Source organism: Arctopsyche grandis, chromosome 12 (assembly GCF_051622035.1).
Source record: "Arctopsyche grandis isolate Sample6627 chromosome 12, ASM5162203v2, whole genome shotgun sequence".
Classification (NCBI taxonomy): Eukaryota; Metazoa; Arthropoda; class Insecta; order Trichoptera; family Hydropsychidae; genus Arctopsyche; species Arctopsyche grandis.
The window spans coordinates 7,994,935-8,014,999 of NC_135366.1; the positions used below are offsets into that span (position 1 = coordinate 7,994,935).

The 20,065-nt window shown below is 32.1% G+C and overlaps 2 protein-coding genes across 3 annotated transcripts in view; both read right to left on the minus strand.

Moving 5' to 3' along the window:
- The window catches only part of M7BP (Myosin-7a binding protein), a 61,561-nt gene extending 57,123 nt beyond the window's left edge, over positions 1 to 4,438 (minus strand). The window contains exon 1 of one of the 2 annotated variants that reach the window (XM_077442953.1): positions 4,145 to 4,422. The gene's annotated coding sequence lies outside the window, so the exon portion shown is untranslated. Of the gene's footprint in view, positions 1 to 4,144 lie in introns of both variants that reach the window. The other variant, XM_077442952.1, reaches the window with a different exon arrangement.
- Positions 1 to 20,065, minus strand: part of LOC143920231 (uncharacterized) — a 433,558-nt gene that overhangs the window by 246,406 nt on the left and 167,087 nt on the right. The gene's annotated exons all lie outside the window — the stretch shown is intronic.

Genomic DNA, 20,065 nt, shown 5'->3' on the forward strand with positions numbered 1-20,065 from the left:
ATCAATTTGTTTCCTAAACCACCCGTTGAAATTTCAACGGGCACAACACTAGTTTTGAAATATTGTTAAACGCAAAACATTATATTTAATGTTTTGCGGGCTACATGTACATATGTCTCGAAATGAAGAAAAGTCGACTTATGCCACTTTCAATTACAGCGGCTCATACATACATATGTAAGTACATGTCAACATGTGGGTTACGGATTCATCGCTCGTAAAGTGCCCGTAAAGCCGCCAAAGTGGAGAAAGGTCGCGACCCACAGTTATAAGAACGTAAGAATCGAATTCCGATGTTAAATGAAAATCAAAAAAAAATAAAATAGACGAGCCGAATTATCTGTTCAACAAAGCGTTACAATCTCGCGCCACTTATTATCAGATGTATCGCGTACTTTTGCTGAAAAATTGTCTTCTTGTTTAATTAAGAGCGTTTCTAAAAATTTGCATAAGACACGTACATATTAAAAAAAAAATTTGCGTTGAAAATAAAATTAACAGAAAAAAGAAGTAATAAGTAGTAAATTTCAGATTACGCGCGTAATAAAAAAATAGCATCGAGCGACACGCACTGCGAGGAAAATTGCGATTTTCTCGTTTTATTATTCGGTAATAAATACTAGGATAACTATCGTCGTAAAGTCGTAAAACGGATTCATCCCAGCCGCTTTCTCCCCCCCCCCCTTCGAAGTTGAAGGTGGAGGAAAAAAATAAATAAATAAAAAAATATATAAGATTAAACCAAAAAGTTTTCAAGGGATGTAAAGCTCATTTTTCAACTAGTGCGACTGAATAGAAATATTTATACAGAGGTGATCTAGTAAATTCCTCGCCAGGGTCAAGGATCCTGGATGGGTGGGATAATCCGCAGGACAGTTTATAATCCTGCCCGTGCTGCTGAAGCTGAAGGCTTTACCATTCATCCGGCTTGCGATATGCAATCTAACACGCCACTACCCTTTTAAACTTCAATCATTTATCAAACCCTACTTAAAAAGAACGACAGCTCTGAGGAATTTCACAATGCTGAAACTTTTACACTGCGATGAAAGAAGTTATTTTTTCTTCATTTTTTTCACCATCGAAAGCCAACGTTGCCAACATCCCCAGCTCCGATGGATGCATTTCATCACCGAGACATTGTATCGTTCATCAATGGCACGAACGCGATTGTGACTCGCGGTACGGTTAATTGTAATGTTCCCACGTGAAGACACAAAAGTCGCGTTGCACAAAAGTGTGAATGCAACTGTGCAACCGCGCCGACATGTGGCATTCATTGCATTTATCTAATCCGAGGCGATGGAACAGTTAGGCAACCCGTGCTTTGGTCATATCTTAGGGTCAAATCTAGATAAGTGTATACTAATTACATATCTAATATTTAATTTGGAAAGATACTTTGTATGTAACCTTCGTTCGTTGGGTCCATGACGTCATCGGACAAATAATTCGATTTTTTTCGATTCAAAGGATTCGAAGTCCCCGGGGGTAAAGGCGCCGAGGGTGAAGCCACCTACGTGCTGGGGGCGAAGCCCTAGGGGGCACAGACGCTGGGGGCGGAGCCCTAGGGGGCGCAGCCGTGGGGGGCGCAGGCGCCGGATTCTGGTATACATATAATTTTTTATAAGAGACTTACTATATATGTTTGTTTGTTTGTCATTTAATAAAAAAAAACAAATGAGTATTCAAATAAATTTATATAAAATAAAACTATTCAAATAAATTTAATAAAATCTTTACGTCATGTTTGAGTGGTTTATATTACTAATACAACTAGTATTAATATTATCTAAATTTAGATGGATTTTTGCTATCGATCAAATGTGTGAGCGTTCGTTTTTGCGCATTATGACACATTTGATAGGGATTTTTCAAATCTAGATTACATACAGCGCGCTAAGTGAAAACTCGCGTACTACCATAAATATGTAGGTAAAGTGCAGAAACTAATATCGATATGCGAAGAATGTTATCGCAAAAGTGTCGTAAAATAAATTTTCATTTATTTTTTAATAATTGAAACAAAACCTACTACAATCAAGATTGATGAAAAGCAGAACTGCGTCCTTTTACAAGTATTTATACAAAATAAAATTGAAATTCGAACGTCTGTCAATAATGAATAATTAATATTAGTAACGATAAGAAAATTAGTTTAACTTTCCAACTAATCAATATAATTGAATGATTGTATTATTAAATAGCATTGAATATTACAGACATAATGTATAATTATTAGCAATTTTTTATATAGAATTGCACAGTTATATACAGTCGTGTACAAATGTACTAGGCCGCTTCTAAATAATGCTTTTGACTGAAAATTCTTATTAAGAATTAATCTATTGTTTAACCCTACTTTCTCTTCCTTGGTTGCATATTCCTTAAAAACATAGGAAATTGTCTATTTTACGCAAATTAGTGTTTCCAGAGATGTAGTTTTGTCGCGTTGTTTTTATCATTTCTGCTTTTTTTTCTTTTTTAGAATTTTTAAATGACAGGCACTTTTTTTATTCAAAAATGCTAGAATTCGGGAATCAAGTGAAAGGAACAGGGCTCGGATCATTTTAATACATTTCAAAATTCAATCAACGATATTATCGCGATATGCGGTCCAAACGTCATTACAAGTGTACGCTAAGAAAAAAATCGACCAAAGAATAAGAAAAAGGACACTGTGTCAGATCTCATTTTAACGATCATGCCTTTAAAAATCCCAAAAATGAATGAGATTGAGAAGTGAAAATGGAATGAAACAATGCGACGAAACCATTTTCTATTGAAACACTGATTTGCATCAAATGGAAAATTTCGTATATTTTTAAAATAATAAACAATCCAAGGTAGAAAAATTAGAGATACAAGATAGAGTAATTACTAGTAAGATGCGAAGCAGGTAATTGCTGTTTCAAATACCCGAGTATTTTTGGTCAAAACCATTTTTTACAAATAGACAAATATACATATTAGCCCAACAATTAATATGACACATGTTTTCATTATTTTTGGTCCCAACATCAAAAATTTAAATGTTGTGATATTGTATAATCTATTTGTATGTCATTCTAAAATACATATTTACAAATTATATGTAGCCAAAATTGTAGGGCTAGAGGCAATTTGTAATTGAATTTTAATGATAATAAAATATACAGCCCAATAGATTTTACACCAATCATTATTTTTTCCAAATGCTACACTGCGTAGAAAAAATTCCGACCCCAACCCCCAACTCCGATTTTGATCTGATTTAAGCAAAGCTTCCGACTCCGACTATTTTATATATCCCTACGAAGAATTTTCGAAAGTGGGAGCCATTAGATTATTCGAGGACTCGATTATATCGAAACATTCGAGTCCACGACTTCAACCCCACAGCCTTAAGTGGTAATAAAATGGGTACCAAATTAAGAATATTCTGCAAGTAGTCTGTACTTAACGATTACATACATACATATATGAAACTACATATAACACGATCACAAGTATATGTCTATATAACACAAGAATATAAGCAAAAAATAATATAAAAACGAACGCTGACTTTAATCGACCATTATCTGATTTTGATCCGATTTAACCACTATCAAATACCATAAAATTATAGTATTATGTGCAGATAAATACACATACATAGTATCAACAACATCTGTTTATTCTTGATGCGGTAACATGCACACTGCGCATTCAAGATAAAACGAAAAAAGCATGTAATTTAATTTGCGTAAAGCACGAACATAAAATAAGTCGAATTATATATATATACGTGTACTATTAGATTATTGAGAATGCACGATAAATATGCACTTCACATAATTATCATCAATATAAATGATAAACAAAAAATAAAACCAACGGTCACACTCACTTCACACATGTTACTTAGATACAAGTCCAAATTTGAGTCAAGGCTCGTCACAAGACCGACCTGAGCGAACATCGTGTACACAAATATGCACTAAAATACTACAAATCATTACTGAAAACATTCCAATCGATAACATTCACCCGACGAACGATTAAAAAAAAAAAAAATAAGCACCCAATTTAGAAAATCACTTAAGTAACCACACACGTGACCACACCACTGCATACACACACAAACACATCTAATACGGCAATAATAAGAAAATGTTCACACCTGTTACGTATTGAATAGCCTCGAGATCGGCAATAAAGACACAAAACTGGTATAGTTTGCTGATAACGTCTCTCGGACAAATCAGCCTCTCGGTGTGATTTGGCGCCAAACTTGCACCATCGTGACTTGGCTCGTCGGTCGTCGTGAACCGACTGATGTTACTGGTTTACTGGTAACAGGTAACTGATGCTGGTCGTCGGTGGTCCAACCGTACGGCATTAATGCCGAACGAACGCGTTATCAAATCGACCTGTCGTCGTGATAGACCGAGCATGAATAATCCTTGGCGCGAATACACACACGTATGCACATAAGAAAATACATAAAAAAGCTTATCATTTCTGAGAAGGCGAACACTCGAGTGTGACATTGAATTTTCTCGATTTTCCCGCAATGGTATTGTTATAATAAATAAGTGATTGGATTGGAGCTTACCGAAGAAGTTTGAGTAGGGGATATTCTGGGCGCCACCTATCGTTTCAGAAATGCCTATTGATTTACGGCAAACAACCTGCGAGTAAACCATTCATAAATTACCATGAATTATCGAACGTGTAAACGTTCCCAAAATATACTCCCAAAGAAAACTTATACTGTCAACACACATAATTCACAGCCATATATGATTTATTATCATGAAGTACTTATAATACAATTTCACAAGCTATCAGTGCATATATGTACATAGAATGATTACAAAATATTATATACATATATTATACGGTCACCAGATGTATCTGCCAGCGCGACACACGTCTCTCTAGTTGAGGTGGGTCTCAATTAATTAAAATCATTATTATCATATCTACACGACTCTCCGTAGCTTCAATTCTAATAATAATATCTTTAATTAGTAAAAGACATTTGCAAACCACTGAAATTCAATTTAGAATATCAGAGATGGTACTTAGAGCTATGTTAAAATGATCCAATCCACAAAACACTATGAATGTATAATTAAAAGTATTGTTCTTACACTTCTTCGACATGCGTATTTTTGTGAAAGACTAAATTTTAAAAATTAATACAGAAAATAATCATCTTCCATTATCAATACAGAAAATGTATAATATGTATATGTACATATCATATTTAGAGGTGAAGTCTGGAAAAATATAATTTAATTTGTTGTGGCACTCTAACTCTAGTCGTAATATTTATTTATTATTTTAGGCTAGAAAAAGATTCCCAATTCGCGATACTTACAGTATGTATGGTATATCTATATTTTGATCGAACTTCAAATTTGATCATTTAATTGTCCAAAATAGGATATTCTATATATGAGCCAAAATTATTAATGGAAAATATTATTATTTTAAAATCTATAATATTATGATATAGGGCGTTATATTTGAAAGTGACATAATTCTACTTATCTTCTTTTGGACAAATATTTCGCAAAACATTAAATATAATGTTTTGCGTTTAACAATATTTAAAAATACTGGTGGCCTGTAATACTTTTATTCTGATTTTCCGAGATTCTGAACATATATAATAAAAATAAGTGATAACAATTTGTGAAATAAGTCAAACAGAAATAGTGTTTTTGGAACTGAAAATTAGACTTGGAGTGGCGGAACCACTGTCAAATAAAACGGCTCATATATTCAAAGCAGCATTTCCCTAACATTTTATTTTATTTTACAAAGATATACCAGCAAGGCCTAACAGGTAACAGTAACAGGCCCAATTCCGCTTCCTAGACAATTAATTACAAATATTGCAGCATTTTTATTACATAAGTCAAACAGAAATAGTGTTTTTGGAACTGGAAATTGGACTTCCACCCCTTTAAATATAACTACTCATATACGACTACAATGGGGTTTATCGAAATCAGCGAGTTTTGGAATTTGGTAGCAGTGCAAATATTTTTTTTAGAATTTTCGTATTTTTTTTTACGCATTAATCATGATACAGAGCATCTATTCCAACTTGACCTGTTTCCAAATTTTGAATAAAATATATAGATCGTACGCCAATAATTTTTTGAATAAAATGATAAGTACTATTTACATATACATATAACACATTATATACGCCCACTAAAATTTTGAAGCGTCTAATTAATGAAGAAATTAAATTAAAATTATACAGTGAAGATTAATTAATAAGCAAATTTCAACAGTCCGTAAAAATATTGAATTAATGACGTATATAAAATTTCATAATTTAATAACATATTAAGTTCAAAGCAGCAGAGCTCCAAATATGTACATACACACGTCATTATCACGATAAAAAAAATCAAGCGGATATTTTAATACATGCACATATAATATATAACATTACATAAGCATCAATAATTTCGATAATCGAGATTGACAGAGCGGTTCCTTGTGACTTGTATATTGAAATGTCATTAAAGAAAAGTTTATCGTGTTGCACATTCTATCCGCAAATATTTTACCGTTTCCGCATAGTATAATAATCAACGTTAATTCTAACGACGATGCACTTGCACATTTACATACATATGTACATACGTGCTAAGGTTTATATGGCGTGATACTGCATAGATATATATCACATTCGTATAAAATTTTTTATCGTAAAAGTTGGAAATACAATTGCGCTATAATTCCACCACTAGAGGGAAACTTTGTGATAAAATGTTGTGAAAATTTTCACGGATGTCGTATCACCGAGTGAAAAATGTTTACCGACGCGTGCTAGGCTTAAGCTGCACGAGATTTACGTTAATTTTGAAAGGCTTCAAAACAAACACGTTTATGTTTAAAAGTTAGTGGGTGACTTGTCGGTGGTGTGCGAATTTCAAGATGTGTAAACACAAATATCAATTATCTAAGATGAAAAATTGCCAAGATCCTAACAATGTGGATAACGGCCGGGTTTACGTCATAGTTCGTTAATATCAGTCCGTATTATATTATATTATATATGTATATATATATATATATATATATATATATATATATATATATATATATATATATATATATATATATATATATATATATATATATATATATATATTATATATACATACATAGATTTAAAAAAATCAGCTGGGCACATCGCTGCATATTTAACATTTTTTTCTTCAAACACGCATCCGCAAAGACCAACGATCGATTTTGGCCGTTACGTGAGTCATTTCTATAATTTGGAATACATATCACATACGCGAAATAATAATAGAAAAAACCCGTCACAATGATCGTTACGAAAAGGGAGGAGACTGGTTACGACCTCAACGACGCAAGTTTTGAGCCGTGTTATCGACTTATCTTGGGAGTGTACATTTTTTTTCCACCCGTCTCATTGCTCAATGATCTGCAAATAACAGGTTGAAGTATAAAAAAAAAACTGAATTTCCCGCTCTTTTTGCACACATATCGTTATATATCACTTTCGTTCATATATTATACATACATATATAGTGAAATTAATCAATACATAATTTAGCCAAAATATTCTGCTTTTACTATTTACCGCAGGCGAGAAAATTTAAATACATATCTATGTACATATGTATATGCACATTTACAGCCGTGGACAAATGTAATAGACCACTTGTAAAAAATGGTTTTAACCGAAAATACTCGGGTATTTGAAGCCTATGTAAACCTGCATCGCATCTTAGTACTAACAATTTCCCTATTATCTTTTCCTTGGTTGCTTATTATTATTTTCTGGATTTGATACCCCGTAACTCAGCTTCCATAAGAGAAATTTTTTAATTTAATTCATTTTTACTAACCTCTTATACGTTTCACATGGTTTTCGTGTAATTCACTTCTTCAGCTATAGTCCATTAGGAAGACATTTAGGTAAAACACGCTGCTGACCCTTAAACCCCGTCTTGACCAATAGCATTTCGCGCGTACAATGTTCTACTATCTGCACGAAATGCTATTGGTCGAGAGGCGGTGTAAGAGACAGCATATACGTTTTTCCTAAGTGCCTTCCTACAACGGATCAACTATAGCTGAAAAGATTCGTTTTTGGTATTTTTAAAGACATCGTGGTTAAAATTAGATCTTGACACAGTGTTCTTTTCGTTATTCTTCCCGTTTTAGATCTATTTTGTATAGAATCAATCTTAACAATGTCGTTCGGACCACACATCGGGATAATTGAAGTTGTTCGGATTTTTTTCTATTCCGTCCCTTGAAAATGTATTAAAAAAATGATCTGAGCCCTGCTCCGGTCACTCTATTCCCATATTTTTGTCATTTTTCAACAAAAGAAGATGCATGTCTATTAAAAAACAAAAAAAAAATGGAAACGACAAAAAAAACACAACAAAACTACTTCTCTGGAAACACTGATTTGCGTAAAATAAACAATTTTTTAATTTTTTTAATATAATAAGCAACCTCAGGTAGAACAGGTATGGTTAAACAATAGGGTTACTTAACTTAATTACTAGTAATATGCGATGCAGGTGCGGCTGTTTCATATACCCTAGTACTTTAGTTTCTAATACAAAGTACTCGGGCTAATACAAAGGCCTAAAATACATTTGTCCACGGCTGTATATGTACATACTTATATGCCGAAAACAAAAATATATACATACGTATAAATCTTGCAGTGTTATATTATATTAAATTTCATAAAAAAGGAATAGAAAATCAGAAAGGCATGCATCATCATGCTTTTGATTTTGAAAGGTGTGTTCATGAAAAAAAAGACTTCCCTTCTACATAAGTAAGCATAATCGACCGAAATAGTAACGATTAGATTTAAACCTATGTACTATCACAAGGCCATAAAAAATATTAAAGAAAGGCAATAGATGTAAAAGTACCATTCGGTACACGAGAGCAAAATCTCATACGACCTGTGAATGTGAGAGAAATCGATTCAAACTCGACCTATACAACGGAATTCAAAAATAAACGTTACACGAAATAAAATAAGAAATAAAGTTTGGGCCCCCGAGAGGGACTAATTGTGTTTAATCGCTAATTAGAATGGGTGCCGAACGCTCGAGGTGGGCTTAGCCGCGAAATGTGGAGTGGAAACGTGCACACTTTCATTTTGCACGTGTGTATTATGCGTGTACCCACACTCGCGTATGTACAAATATGCATACATATATATGTATATGTATAATCCTCGTTAGTAAATGTTTGTGTCGACCATTAGCGAGGGCGATTGCGAAAGTGCCGAAACCTGTTTGGAAGGGAACGGCCGGGCGCACCGTTCGGCAGGTGAGTTTGGACCACCTCTCTTTCCCACCACCTTTCATCCCGATCTTCATCGAGAACACTGCATACATACATGCATGTATGTAGGTACATATGTATGTATGTACATATGTGGTAGCCGGTTCGGTGAACGAACCAAAACATTGAAAGAAAGTGAATACGACGTCGGCCAACGACTCCTGACGAGGATGAGCAAACTGGTCAATCCTCATATGCATGCATTGAGAAGCCGCGTTTCATAACATTTACATGCCGACAATCGAGAGTCTGAGAGATGAATAATACACTAGAATAGGGTAATGTATATTTTATTTATTTATTTAATATACTTGGGGGAGGCGGCAAAGCCGATAGACCCAAAGAGTTTGATTTATACATATGTATGTATATGTAAATTAAACGAGAGAAAAAAATTAACAAGAAATTGGGAAAGACGAATTACAGAAATCCTTTAAGTTTAAGAAATGCATCAAGCTTTTTCTTAAAAATATTAAGGTTAACAGAAATTACAATTTCATTGGAAAGACTATCCCAAACTGAAACCACTCTGTTTGAAAAGAAGGAATCTCTGATCAATGTATTAGATTTTTTTCTTTTTGGAGTCTAAGCGAGTGACCTCTGAGGCGTGTGTGTTTTCGTTGAATGTAAAAAGATTGGACATATGACATTTATAATGATTATTTAGTATTTTAAAGACTTCGATTAAGTCGCCGCTTATTCTTCTCGTCTCCAGTGTAGTGAGATTCATTATTTTTAGTCTTTCGTTATAAGAAAGTCATTTAAGTTCAGAAGGAATCTTTGTAATTCTCCTTTGTATCCCCTTTCGATACATATGACATCTTTTTGAAATGAGGATTCCATATGCCAAAAGCGTATTCTAGTTTAGGTCTGATAAATATATGTAATGTTATTATTTAGAAAAGTAAAAATAAATCAAAAAGTACTATTCAAATACTTGAAAAGACTACATATGTAAGTAAAATATAATACGTGTATGTACATATATAAATAGGGAAAAATAAAACGATAGCAATAAAAATTATAAAGACATTGAGGCTTATCTTCTTAGCTTTATTTAAATGATAGTAGGACATATACATATAACTCTGGATATTTAGTCCTGAGGCAGGCCCCGATCCAACTTTGTCACCGTCATGGGCAAAAATTATTTTTGGCTCCGTTTACATGTATGTATGTACATATGTTTGTATATTAATGCGCAAAACAGAGACGAGTGGAAGCGTGTTGGAGAGGCCGTCATTCAGCAGTGGATAGCGAATGGCTGTAGATGATGATGATGATGTATATTAATATTTTAAAACATGATATTTTGACAGGGAATTTTCGTAGGTATTTTTAAAAAATTAAACCTTATTTAAATGTATAAAAATATATTATACAAGAGGCCTAGTAAAAATAATGCGCCATAGGCGAAAATTTTTTTTGGAAATCAAAATACATGTGTATATATCTTACTCGTATTTGAAATAATATGTCAAAAACAATACAACTTAAATTGGGTATAAAAGAGTGGAGAAAAAGGTTAGTTCAAAAATTGTATGCACTCTTACATATGTCTAATGTTCAATAAAAATAAAAATTTTAAAAATCTTTGAATGAATTTTATCAATATTTTTAGAAACATGTTGAAAAGCGTTATAAATAAGAATTGGGAAAATCATATGTAATATAAGAAACTGCAGATAGATAAATCACTAAGAGTGAAAATAAACAGGATTCCAACGCAGGTCAAGCTTCACGGTCATCAGAGAAATATTTAATCGTATATAATTGGATTTGTAGACTTTTTAACTGTCAAGTAAACCAAGTTTACAAAGTTAGAGAAATCGACTCTCTACATCTCCGCAATACGTCAACGTGTCTAACGATATTTCTATCACTCGATTACTCGAAGTCGTTTTTCCGGGAGTTTTCCGCATTCTATTTTATGTACATACATATATTATATACATACATATATAACGAAAATGCTTCATACGTATTTTCCTCGAGTCGAGCTTAAAACTTTACATGCAAAATTTTCATGGCAAACACCCATATTAAAAGATAAGCGATGCACTGTGCCGGTACTAAACTTTTATACACTCGCGTATGAGGTGGAAAAACAGACGAAAACCTGCAAAATTTTGCAAAAATTTAGTGCGTCACCTACCGGTTAGCCGTGCACATAAATCGACCATAGCGCCAATAAATGAAGACCTTTTTTATGTCGTTATATGATCACTGGTTTCAACTGTATTTTACGGACCATTAACTTTTCACCCGGAAAGAGGATCGTTTTTCGGTTACTACTCATTCGCGTATGGAGAGAGAGAGAGATCGCCAAGTTTTTATAAAACCCCATCCAAGTATACGATATGTGATAAAAAAAAACTACGGCGAATGTCGGTATAAAAAAAAGTATTGGATGTACCGAGTATGAATTCGAGATACATAGTTATTTTCATAGTACACGATACAGCAAGGGACAGTCAAGGTCTTTGGGCTAAATAATCACTTACGACAACACTTTTAAACTCTTCACAGATTGAACTAAGAATAGTTTTTGTCATTTAATAATATTGTTTTGAGATTTTTTTCATGGCGTATTTCTAAAGTTAACTTATTTATTAATTTTATTTTATGAAAGAGTAAAAAGATACGTGTTCAAAAATTTTAAAAAGTTTTACACAAGCAATGATTTTGTCAATAATAAATACAGGCAACGATCAGGCAAAAAATAGCAACGATTACACAAACGAGGATTTTGACTAATAGTATTTTAAGTAGGAATGCATATTAACTGGAATTTGAAATCTCTGTAATTATATTAGAATAGTTAAACGAATCTTCAAACTTTGGCAATCGTAAACTATCAAATATTTTTCAATAATTTCTAATGAGGATATAATTGAGGTTTATTTTTGATCGCAAACACTAAGTACTTTACTTTACACTTAAAATTATATACTAATTGGTACACCTTAACTTTATTTCGAATTAAAGTATACTTTAAAATATATACATAATATTCACTAAATTCTTCTTAATTTTATTTTCAATACTTTTAACTTTAAAATATGTAGATGCTATTCACTTGGTACACCTTAGCCTTTAAATAAACAAGAAAGAAAATTTAAAATTAATTAGGTTTTTAAGCTCGTTTTTCCTATTACGCAGTACATTAACATTAGAATAATATACTATAATTACTAACAAAAATAAAATAAAATTGTAAAATAGAAAATGATCAGTAGATCAGTAGGTATTAAAATAGACATAAGATGCATTAATGAACATAATTTATTAATAATAAGCATTTAAAAATTTAAAAAAATTACCTAAATAAAAACAAGCATGATATACATAAGATATCACAAAAAATAATTTAAGTAGAAAAAATACAAACATGGTTAAAAAAAATACTGACGACATTGTGTGATTTAGTGATTTTAAAATGCAAATAAATTAATTCCAGTAATAATAATTTTTCTCATATGCAATATTGCATTTGTTAAATTTTGGAAGAGTTAAATTAATTTTTAACACATTTTAATTAATGTTGAATTATTTGCTTTACGTGCGATATATTAGTCATAAGTTTAGATTATTTTCATGAAAGGAAGTATGGTCAACATTAAAGTTCGATTAATTAGCATCCAATTCTAATTTTTAGGAAGAAAAAAAAACAAAAAGAAGTTTCGAAGTAGTAAAAAGAAAAATATTCACATACATACATATTGTATGTACATATCGGGCAATCGACATCGTTGCTAATATGAAAATTTATTTTCAAGCGAACAGTGCAAAAGCATTCTTCGAATTCACTCTCGCGAGAGCATTCATCAATCAATCGCAAAGTCTTCGAGTACAAAACAAGAGCACTCAGTTTGTAGCGCATTGAAAGCTAACAAAACAACATTAGGTCTCCCCTTTCAAACACAACGACGACAAATACCCATCAAAATCGATAGACACATTCAATCCGCTATCAGTTTCCCTCCCTCGTATATTGTATTTTGCTCGTGTCCATTTTTTTTTATTATTTATTATTATATTCCCATACAAATTTGTTCCATTGAATCGTAAACATCGGAGAGTGTCGCGAACAACAATGGTCGACAATACGCATCGTTCAAAACGGCACCTCCGGTCTCGTCGTTAATATCGCTGCCGCTCGAAATCAAACTTTTGGCATTCGCGAAAGAGAAAAGCTATCGTCTGCCATCCACGGCCACAATAAATCATAATCGGGGGTGATCTATCATCGAATCCTGGAGGAGAGGGAATCTCGCCCCCGCCTCGGGGTCAACCGCTAATAAAGAGCTCAGCTAATGCGCCCTAGTTTTTATATTATTGTATATTTCAATGAAAACTTTACGACGATCTGAACAATCGTATCAAATATACCACTGCGAAATCGTACCTAATTCATGCTCACATGATAGATTGGCTCGTCAATGACGAATGGTTAATACATACATCTTTTTATAATACACTGTTTTTTTTTTTACGGTTTGTGATTAATGTTCTACTGCGTATTTTGGAATTATTAAGATAACGACGCGTCAAACAAACTCAAGTTGAAAGAATATCTGACTAGGCTGGTAAAATTTAACCAAGAAATTATTATTATTGATTGAGTCAAAACAATTTTACGTTTCCATGGGCAGCGGAGTGATCAGTGGGGTCGGAGTGTTGCCAGTGACGTGGAAATAATCATATGGAAGGGATAAAAGAACAGATTTGTATGTGATCATTCATCAGTTAAAGGCTTATCAAAATTCGTCCATACATATGTACATACATATATAGGAAATTCAGAAGCGTTACACGAAAATCTTAGGGGAAACAACAATGATAGTGGTGGTTTTAAATAGGAAATTTTCAACCTTTAACTTTTGCTGACATTCGATAAATTGACAAAAAACAATTTGTTTATGTTTTCTTTATACATATTTATTTTCTTTTGGGCATGCTTGAACATCCTTGAACTTTTCATTAATTCGTTTTGTCCTCCAGCTTCTATTTATACGTTGCTGGAACAGTTGGGACTTTATGTCATTTGATGTCTGTACTTCCTGCCCGCACAGTCCTTTATTGGATGGATCCTATTCCAAGAGCTACCCGACTTCTAATTGAAACCATTGCTGCAGTCTCTGAATGTGATATTTTCCACGTTAGCAAGCGTAGGTTATCAGAGATAATTTTAGCCTATTTATCTGGCAGCCTGCGCTCATTGATGAACGAGTAAATTTTGATCTCTATTCCTTTTGGTACTCGCGGGGATATTTTTTATTCACGACTGGTTCGTATATATACATATGTACATATACATATTGGTGCTGACTATTAATAAACATGTATTTAACAATATCTATATGTCTTATGACAACATCCACTATTGTTTCAACTTTTGCTACTATTGTTTGTTTATGGATTGTATGTATAAATATACATTTTATTTCGGCATAATAAATATATTTTTTTGTTTCTGCTCTGTTAGATTTTCGACCATCGTGGGGAATTAGGAATTCCTGTAATGCCACAATGGTCCAAACTTTAAATAAATAAATAATATTCGTTTTAAAGGAAATGCGGGCGAACACAAAAATTTCTATCAAATTTGTTTCTACATACATACATACATACAAATAGTATATGTATACATTTAGCAACATTTAATTACGCAATAAATGAATCTGAGTGCATTCCTGGTTTTAATCATAATATTGAACGCATGAAAATATTAAATAGAAAGAACGCAAATAAATACTTTGATTAAAAATAATGAGAGAAGAAAATTGAAGAGCTCTTGAAGTGAGAGGCATGAAAGGTTCTTGAAAATCATTTAAAATCTCAAATAAGTATCCGACTTAAAATGAGCTGACGCGATAAATCCACAAACTCAGTGAAAATCTGAATTTATTAAAAGAAACGACAGCGCAAACGGTAACATTTAAAAAGGAACAAGTATGTATGTATATACATAGGTACGTATGTAGTATGTAATTGAGAAAATTACATAATTTTTCACGATCGTAAAGGGAAAATTATTACCTCGTTCAAAGGCGTCGTTGTGTCTGAAAATATACCAACCCTAGGATATTCATAAATTTCGCTAACGTGTCGTAAATTACAGTAACAATTTATTTTGAACGTCTCACATACATGCATACATACATACATACAAACGCAAATTCTTTAGATACATACGTAATATTTTTCGACAATAAAACCCCCAACTAAATAGTCAGCCGGTTTGTCCACTTCGATCGATAAGCACATATTCCAACAAAATATGAAGGTAACTCATAAGAAGTGGTCATCTCTCTCGGGGATCGAGCAATTTACGAACCACGAAAATGCTCCAACACAGCGTCCCAATGGAATAGCGTAACCAAATGATTTCAACGAACAAGTTACTTGACTTTCATATATTTTTGAAATAAATTGGCAGAAGAATCATAGCCAGAGACTAAAGTTGCGCATATACATACATAAATATACCTACATACGTACATATAAAAAAAATAAAAACAAGGGGAAAAGTTCGATTGTATGCAAACGATGTATGTACACGTGCATGTTGAAGGTTACGTGTGTAACAAATGCGTACTTTTACTACCCTAGCCACCATTGGCTTGCGCCCAAAAAAATGTTCGGTCTAGGCCCGTCAAAAGGCCAATTTCACACGCCGAATCGGTTTCAATGTCGCGCAACACGAATCGATACGCGTGCCGAAAAAGCGGGTATTTTTGAAATTTTATCTCCGGCTTTTCCGTGCAAAGGACTCGTACCTGGGAATGATAAATCACGACGGTAACGATTGAAAAACACTAACAATATGAAAATTGAAAGAGAAGAGACGCCCGGTACGTACGGGGCTACTATAAAAGTGAAATATGGGGTCGCGTTTTCCATACAGACCCCTCTCCGGTAAGGGGCGTGCGATTTCATATACGTGTGGTGCACACGTGCTTATATTTTTCCTTTTTTCCACAGACGTATAGTAACGGGAAACATAGTGTGTCCGTGCTGAAAATTCCCTATTGAAATTTAAGACGATATATGTACATATGTATAGCAAAATTTTATTTCTTCAATCAATCATCCACGCTCGTCTAACATATCGCTCTAACGCGAAGAGTGTGCTATACATATTAAGAATTATTTAACCCTTTGAATGCTGACCAACGCCGATCGGCGCTTTGCCAACAAGTCCATCGGCCTGAAAAACGCCGACTAACGTTGTATTTTGAGCATGTACAAAGTAAACAAGAATACTACCCGCTAAGCCTTTCCAGGTAACATTGAAAAAAATGCATAGAACATGAGTCGTGTAATCCATGTCATTCATTTGTCAACGTTTATTAAGATTGGTTTACACCGGAATTTCTGAATTTATGACCATATCAGAATTTCCCGATGGAAATCCGTAACTGCTGATTATTTTAGAATGTGGCTTGGCATTTAGATTGTGCCGATTACATTTTAACAACAATGAAGAAGATGGAACTAGTTTTGGAAAAATACATTCATCAATAGACTTGTTTTGTTTATTTTATATTTTTGCGTCTGAATTATAGTCTGATTAGAGTCTGAACTATTAGAACGTCTATATACGGTACTTATCGGTAATTATCTAGGGTTTGTTTGTTTATATATATATATATATATATATATATATATATATATATATATATATATATATATATATATATATATATATATATATATATATATATATATATATATATATATATATATATATATATATATATATATATATATATATATATATATATATATATATATATATTAGTAGAATTATAGTAGAATTATATCTATTGAAAATCAAGCACCATCTATTGAAAATTTAATTAATTATTTTTTTTATTGGTGCTTTATATTTTTTATATGTAGGTAGGTAGTTTTTACTATTTTTTTTCATATTTCGTATCGAACACAGAACCGACACATTTCTTTTAATAAACTAAAAATAAATACAGAAAATATACAAAAAATAAATCTTGAAAGCAAGTACTAAATATTGCAATAAAATTAAAAAAATTATCTCTACCAAAAACAAGTGGGTAATAATTATAACTACATACATATGTATATGCAAATGTGACAATTCCTCAAATATAATATGCATACATGTACATAATAATATGTTTACACATACATGTATCATTTAATATTAAATTTATAAAATTATATATGTTTGTATGTACATATGTATGTATATATTAAGGTGTCGGTTAACAATTTTACTTTGGAATTTACTCTTCAATTTGTTTCACTTCAATGTAATAGAAATTGCCTATATTCAGGCGTATTTAAATCTCAAAGGAAATTGGAGTATGCCTTCTGGCAAAATCTTATTATGCATTTACCTGTATAAAGTTGAATCACAAATTGAAGAGAATTTGAGTTTATATCTTATTCAATTATATAACCAGATTGTTATTCATACCTGTTCTAATTTCGTACAAATTATTTCTTTGATAAATAAATGCATTATGAAAACAAATGATATTCAGTTTTTTTTGTAAAGAATTCAAAATTCATTTGTCATTTTAAATATATTCGTCTTCAATTTTTTAATTTCAAACTTGAGCATTTTTTAAAATAGATTTAAGCGTTAAATAAATCATTTTATAATACTTTAGTATGTAGTAACATTTATGTAAATGTAATATTTTTATATAAATAAAAAAAAATGTAAGCAAAAATTCAACCTTTTATATGAAATTTCACATTTTTCGTTGTTATTGTAGCTCCAATATGGTTCGACTTTTTCAATGGAAAAACTTTGCATGCGAAAACCATAAAATCACCTACTTCTGCAGAATCTTCGATCGTAGCTCTCTACGTTGAGTTTTCCGCATTTTCTTCTTGAAAAAGAATACGAAATGTTCACAAATTCCCAACGGAAAAAAATAAAATAAGCGTAAACAGCTACGAAGTTTCAATATATTAAACGTGTCATAGCGCAACGTCGCACAGCGTTGTTTCCCGGTAAACGTTTTTAGGTTAAGGAAATCTTGAACGCAATCTTCATGCTAATAGTGTTTGTGGGACGAAAAGTCTTATGCGTAGATGACCACAACAATGTTTGTTTAATAAATTATCAAAACCAAAGTATTCGCACCTTAAGCATCATAATATCTACATATATCTATATACTTTGGAGCATTAATATTAAAAAATATGCATATAAACAACAAAATTTATGTTTACATCCGACAGTATGGCGGATTCGTTGAATTTTCCGGATCGTAAAGCCGCGCCATTGTTCATACATAATTTTTATTCATATGTAAACAAAATGTGAACGATAAAGAAAAGCGTATTCAAATTTGCATAAACGTGATTTTCCTGAAAGAATAATTCGGACATATTGTTATATAAAGGAAACTCATTCTATACAAAATATATAATGTCCTTGCTAATGACATTTTGTAAGTGATAGTAAATTGTCTTTCATTAAATTTCGAATAGGAAAATTATCACATTTTCGCATGAAAAGACACTAAATGCCTGGTAGGAATCTAATTTGAATTTATCTAACTTGAAACATTTCAGGCAAATACTCACTGAAGAGAGAGCTAAATCAGGTTCCGATCGTATAAAATTCGTAAGTAGTTACATAAAGCAAATAAACTTTCGGAAATTCGGCGGATCGATACATCATCCCTTAACTTACTGTTTTATTATCTTATGGCAACTATCAGATTCCAAATAAGATGAACCCAATTCGAAAACTTGATTTTATTCAAACCATATCAAAACATTTTCACACACTAATATCTAAAATTTCAAAATAACAAACTGGAATTCTTAACCATCTTACTGACAACAAATTATTATAATTGTGTCATTAAACAACGTTTAAATTCTACAAAATTTCCACGCAACGATTCAGATATACTGCGTGTAACAATTATTAATTTGTAATTAATTTCCACCTTATTTCGTTTATTATACGTAGCAACCGAAGATATCTAAATTTTGTGGAGAAAACTCATTAAGGTGTAAAGGCTAGAGACGATTTCATATTATGTAAGGGGTAAATAAAAATATGAAATATAATATATATTTGGAAAATTGAGATTTTCAACATATTACTCATTTACATAAGTTATTTGCTATTTCAACATAAACATACACATACTTATTTATAAACTAAAAATAAATAAATTATGACTTTTAAACATTTTTATTTTATTTTTATTGTTATTATATACATATACATATATCAGGAAGGCATAACAGGTAAGCCCCAATGCGCCTTCCTGGCTAGTTAAAAACAATCCAGCATTTTTATTACATAAGTTGCTGAATTACGAGACACTGAAAACTCGAACCTAACGAGTAATCCATAAATTTTTGCTTATACACAAATTTTATTGTACATTAATCATACTCAAATAGTGGTGACGTAGTAGATAGGTAGGTTTTTAGCAAATTTAATCGAGGAACCGTTTCAACAATGAAATAAAAAAAATGGCAAACTCTGATAGGAAACGATTGACTGGAGTCAAAAATATCCAAGTCTGACCAGCAGCATTATAGATACACCTCAGAATAAATTATTTTCAACTCACGGGATCGAACCCAGCGCCTCTAGGTATTAGGCAAAAGCCCAACCACCGAGCCATGCTGTTGGCTTTTTAATTTATCAGTTAAAAGGAAAGTTCCATTTTTTATATAGTCTAAGTAAGCG